A 6,277-nucleotide genomic window follows, 5' to 3' on the forward strand; every position below is an offset into this window, starting at 1 on the left:
AGGTCTTGTGTGAGTTATGCTTTAATGAGGTTCTGTTCTGATGTGTTTTCAGGATTTGTTTCAAGATTTAGAGCTACTTTTAGCAGTTCTTGTAGAGGTGGCTTGGTAATGGCGAATTCTCTCAGCATTTGTTTGTCTGAAAGACTGTCTCTTTCCTTCATGTATGATGCTTAGTTTTGCTGGATTTACAAAATTCTTGGCTGATAATTGTTTTGTTTGAGGAGGATGAAGATAGGGCCCAAATCCCTTCTAGCTAGTAGGGTTTCTGCTGAGAAATCTACTATTAATCTGATAGGTTTTCCTTTATAGGTTAGCTAGTGCTTCTGTCTCACAGCTCTTAAGATTCTTTCGTCTTAACTTTGGATAACCTGATGACAATGTGCCTGGGAGAATATCCTTTTACGATGCATTTCCTGGGTGTTGTTTGTGCTTCTTGTTTTTCTATGTCTAGGCCTCCAGCAAGGCTGGGAGATTTTCCTTGGTTATTCCCCCAAATATGTTTTCCAAGCTGTTAGAATTCTCTTCTTCCTCAGGTACACCAATTATTCTTAGGTTTGGTCATTTAACATAATCCCAGACTTCTTGGAGGCTTTGTTCATTCTTTTTTCTTTGTTTTTGTTGGAATGGGTTAATTTGAAGACCTTGTCTTCAGGCTCTGAATTTCTTTCTTTTACTTGTTCAGTTTTATTATTGAGACTTTCCAGAGCATTTTGCATTTCTAAAAGTGTGTCCAAAGTTTCCTGAATTTTTCTATTGTATTTTCTTTAAGCAGTGTATTTCCTTGAACATTTCTCCCTTCACTTCTTGTACCATACTTTGGATTTCCTTGCATTGGGCTTCACCTTTCTCTGGTACCTCCCTGATTAGCTTAATAACTATCCTCCTGAATTCTTTTTCAGGTAAATCAGGGATTTTTTCTTGGTTTGGATCAATTGCTGGTGAGCTAGTGTGATTTTTGGGGGGGTGTTGAAGAGCCTTGTTTTGCCATATTACCAGGGTTGGTTTTCTGGTTCCTTCTCATTTGGGTAGGCTCTGTCAGAAGGAAGGTCTAGCACTGAAGGCTGTTGTTCATACTCTTTTGTCCCATAGGATGTTCCCGTGTTGTAGTACTCTCCACCTTTTCCTATGGATGTGGCTTCCAGTGAGCCAAACTGCAGTGATTGCTGTCTCTCTTCTGGGTCTAGCTGCCCAGCAAGTCTACCTGGCTCTGGCTGGTACTGGGGGATGTCTGCACAGACTCCCATGATGTGAACTGTCTATGGATCTCTCAGCCACAGATACCAGCACCTGTTCCTGTGGAGGTGGTGGGGAGTGCAATGGACTCTGTGAGTGTTCTTAGCTTTGGTGGTTTAATGCTCTAGTTTTGTGCTGGTTGGCCTCCTGCCAGGATGTGGCGCTTTCCAGAGAGCATCAGCTGTGGTGTTATGGGGAGGAACGGGCAGTGGACGAGGCCCTAGAACTTCCAAGATTATATACCCTTTGTCTTCAGCTACCTGGGTGGGTAGGGAAGGACCATCAGGTGGGGGTGGGGCTAGGCACGTCTGAGCTCAGACTCTTCTTGGGTGGGTCTTGCTGCGGTTGCCGTGGGGGATGGGAGTGAGATTCCCAGGTCACTGGAGTTGTGTACCTAGGAAGATTATGGCTGCCTCTGCTGAGCCGTGCAGGTTGTCAGGGAAGTGGGGGAAAGCCGGCAGTCACAGGCCTCACCCAGCTCCCATGCAAACCGAAGGGCTGGTCTCACTCCCACCATGTCCCCTTAACAGCCCCCAGACTGTTTCCAGGCAGAGAGCAATACGCCCTTGAAAACCTGCCCCAGGCTACTCGCCTCCTAGTTGTGAAAGAAAAGGGCTGGGTTTTTCCCCTGCCTGTGGAGTTTGCATACTGGATTTGCGCCCTCCTGGAGTTCTGGCCAGGAGGCCTCTCACCCTGTTCAAATTGTTACTAAGTTCAGCTAGATTTGCTTCTTCCTGTGTAGTTTTACTGCCGGCTCCTCTCCTGGTGGATGCCTGTGGTGCCAGGCAGGAATGGCCTGCTAGGGGACCCAGCAAGCTCCTAGGGCCTTTCTGCTGCTTGCTCTACCCCTGTATTTCACTTGGCTCTCCACATTGACTCAGGTCCAGGTAAAGTCAGAAACTTCTCCCACAAACAGAGCTTTAGCTTTTCCAGTGGGGGTGTGTGTTCAGGACAGGAGGGTCTCCCTTTCCCACTTCCACAGTTGGGGTACTCACAGTTTTGGGGGTTCGCCTGTGTCTTAATTTAATGTAGCTTAATTTAGGAGAGCTAAGTAATTAAACATGAGGCCAAAGTGCATAAGAAAGCAGCGGCCCTTTATTGCAAATATGCACACACTCTCGGGCGAGGTTCTCTGGTCCTCAGGTGTAGGGAGGCCAGGGAAGTCGCGCGGACGCACTCGGGTGAGGTTCCCCTGTCCACGAATGTGGGGGCCGAAGAAGTCACGCCGGCTCCTGCCGGCAGTGGACTTTTATGCATTGGTACTGGAAGGGGGAGGGCAGTGGGCGGGATAAGGGCGTGATAGGGGCGTCTCCATAGGCGTGGCCAGGTAAGTTTCAATCTCTTCGGATTGACGTCACCTGGCGCATGTTCGGTTGATCTGCATCTTCCGGGGCGCGGGCTGCATTTTCCTGAGCGCGGAAAAGTTGGTGAGGAAGAACCCTGAAGCAACATGGGTTGTGCCTTCTTGTTCACCTTCCTCCATCTTGTCCTTTCTCCCTCACCCAAACAGTCCAACCTCTTATTGATTGTAAGAATTTGGGGCGCCGTTGTCTGTCTGGCTGCTTCCTGCTGTTAAGGGGCATAGTTAGGGTCTGAGGTTGGCAGTTGGACGTAGGGATGCAGGAGCATTTGGTTGAAGGTGACTCGGGTGATTTCTTGGACCCTGGCTCGGAGAAATTTTATAAAAATGGGAGCAAAACGTAAGGCAAGGCAGAGGATTAGTATGGGAATTAGGAAAGGAAGTAGCTGCTGTACTACAGGCAGCAGCCATACCGGTGGTCCAGTGGTTAAGGGGGCGTTAAATTGTTGAAGCTCCTTTTTGATTTTGTTTAATGTTTGGACGTTGGTGTCAACCAGGCCTGATTCGTTTATATAATAGCAACACTCTTCTCCTAGGAAGAGGCATATTCCTCCTTTTTCGGCAGTAAGAAGATCTAATGCTCGCCTATTTTGTGCTGCTACCTGGGCCACTGAGGTAATCTGATGCTGTAAAGAGGCCAGGCTTTCAGCTGAAGCCTCTATGGCTTCCTGGACCTGAGTGGAGAGAGCCCCTGTGGACTGAATTGAGTGGGCGAGTGCCCCTGTCCTAAGTCCTGAGGCTATTAGGGACGATGCTAGGGAAACCCGGATGACTAAGGGAAGAAAAACGGCCTACTTTTGGATTTTATTGCTGGGAGTGGTAAGCTGGGAAGCTAGTTCGGACAATTCCTCTTCACTATATAGGGTTAAGCTAGGCACTAAAGACACCGGAACGCAAAGGGATTGGGTGATGGAGGTGGGGTTAAGAGTTTTAGATAAAGTTTGGTTACACCAGAAGTAGCTGCCAACGGGGGCCGTCTGGATTCCCTTCGGAGCTTGGGTGTGATTACACCATGAAGAGTTGGGAGTAGAGTAGCAAAAAGGAAGGGTTTGACTCTGTGGATTACGGTATAATGGGACTTGAGGCAAGGATGTTGCTTGAGAGGAGCTGGTAGAGTCAGTGGTGATATTGAAAGCGGCTGAGAGAGGGACTGCCACTAAGGGAGCTTTTCCGAGTGCAGCGCAAAGGAAGCATTGGGAGAGGTTTCTTACTCCGGCAGCCTGGGTTAGGTTAAGTCCTTGGCAAATAAGTGTTAACCATGAAAATGGGTCCTCATTGTTAGGGGGCTTAACTGCTTCTGTAGTTTTTGTTCAAGAGATTTTGTGGCTGAGGTTAAATTCTGTAGGGCCTGTACACCTTTAGGGAGATGTATTTGCTGTACGTATACTCTCTTTACCTAGATGGTTACAGTGGGATATGAGGAAGAAGATGATGCATATAGTCTACCTTTTACTCCCTGGGCCTACTGAGGGTCCCAGGGATCATTAATAATAAGACTATATGTTCCTGGCGAAGGGCTTTGAAACATATTCTCATGTTGGGATTGTGCATTGAAGTCATACAAAGGATGGATTTTGCAGTAATTGTATGGACACCCGAGGTTGGTTTTTGCCAGCAGTTCTTACAATTATATTCTGTTTGGTCATATAAGAAACATATGGCCGGGAGGCCTCCAGTGATGGAACTTAGGGAAAAGTTTAGGGAGAGGGCAGATTGACAGCCCTGGGGGGGGACATTCTGCAGTGCCTTGCATGACTGAGTATACCTGGTTGTCTGTAGACAAGGTTTCAGTTATAGAAAATTTCCATACAAAGTTAGGATTAGTAGGAGTAACTAGGGGGATTAGAGTGAACCATAATAATGGTGGCAAAAGTGTAGAGAGTAAGTTCAACATTGCTGAAATCACAAAGGGCACCCTGCCAAGCTAGGTCTTCTATGAGAGTAAAAAGTCGGGAGACCTACTGGTTGGGGGATGGGTCGGGGAGGAGGGTATCTATGGGGTTTGTGAGGGAAAAGTCAGTTAAGATGAAGAATAGTGAGGAAACAGGAAAATTTGAGGAGGGTATGGCTCATCTAGCTTGTTTCTGTCTTGGTTATTTTTAGACGGGTGGGCAACAGTTGGATGGACTGCCACTTAGCCTGAGGGGGCTAGGCTCTCTTCATCTGGGTAAAATGGACCCAGGAACTGTGACCTAAAAGCTTGGCTGCTGTGGAAGTGGTAAGAATTACTGTATATGGGCTCTTCCACTTAGGAATAAGGCCCTTTGCATGTAGATCCTTGAGTAGAACCTGGTCACCTGGAGAAAGGGCCGAGGGGGGTCTGGATTTCCTTATGTAGGTGGGGGAAGTGACCTTTCGGCGTGTTCTCTAAGTAATTGTCTTAAGAGAGAGAGATAGGGCAAGTAGGGTGCCAACGGTGTGGGAAGAATAGGAAGTTCTCGTAATGCAAGAGGGCGCCTGTAAACTAGTTCAAATGGGCTAAGGCCTGTAGGGCTTCTAGGTGTCGCCCGTAGTCTGGTAAGGGCAAGGGGAAGTAGGGTTACCCATGATTGACGTGTCTCTATGGAAAATTTGGTTAAGATGTCTCATCCTAAGAGGGGGGTGGGACCTGAGGGCATGATGAGGAAAGAGTGGGCAAAACATGCATGGTCCAGGCAACAGTTTAACACTGAGTCTAGGCAACAGTGTAACATTGAGGTCTGGCGAGGGTTAGATGGCTTACTGTCTACTTCTACTACTGAAATAGTGGACAGTTGGCTAGGTCCACTATAGGATGGCAAAACTGAGTAGGTAGCCTCCGTAATGAGGAGAAAAGAAATCGGCTTACCTGCTACCCATAGCGTTACCCTGGGCTCGGCAAGGGTGACCGGGGTCTCTGAGTGTGGGCACCGTCAGTTGTCATCCAGGTGTAGGAGCTGGAAGGAGCCTTCTGGCCTTTGAGAAGAGGCACCACATTAAGGCGCAATGCCTGCCCTGCTGGCGGGGCAATTAGACTTCCAGTGTCCTTCCTGTTGGCAGGTTGGGCACGGCGTGGTAGGCAGGCGAGGATTTGGACACTGTTTTGCCTAATGCCCGGTTGTGCCACACTTAAAGCATGGATGAGATGGAGTGGCCGGCTTGGCCTGGGGACACTGGTTTGCCTAGTGTCCTGGGTCTCTGCATTTATAGCAAGAGCCCTTAGGAAACTTGCCCTGTGTCTTCCCTGCCGGCAGAGTGGGCAACGCTGGTTGGAGGGCAGCCACTAAAGCTTGCGCCTGAAGTGCAGCCTTTCTTTTCTCCTTGTCTAGCTCTGCGGGCTCAGCTGCTGCTTCTCTGGAGTTAAAAACTTTGAAGGCTAATTTTTACTAGGTCCTGTATGGGAGCCTGAGGCCCATCTTCAACCTTTTTAGCTTTTTTCGAATATCTGAGGCTGACTGGGAAATAAAATAGGAGGCTAGGACAGCTGCCCCGGCTGGGGAAGTGGGGTCTAGCCGAGTAAATTGGGCCAGTGCCTCTGTAAGGTGATTTAGAAAGGAAGCCGGGTTCTCATCTGGGTGTTGGATAATTTCCCTTAATTTATCAAAATTTACCACTTTGTTAGAGGCTGCCTGCATACCGGCCAAGAGACATTGAATCATAATGTCCTTCCTGCAGCGGCCAGGCTGCTGTGGTTGGTAGTCCTAATCTGGTTCTATGGACGGGACA

This window comes from Colobus angolensis, unplaced genomic scaffold (assembly GCF_000951035.1).
Source record: "Colobus angolensis palliatus isolate OR3802 unplaced genomic scaffold, Cang.pa_1.0 Scaffold374, whole genome shotgun sequence".
NCBI classification, from domain to species: Eukaryota; Metazoa; Chordata; class Mammalia; order Primates; family Cercopithecidae; genus Colobus; species Colobus angolensis.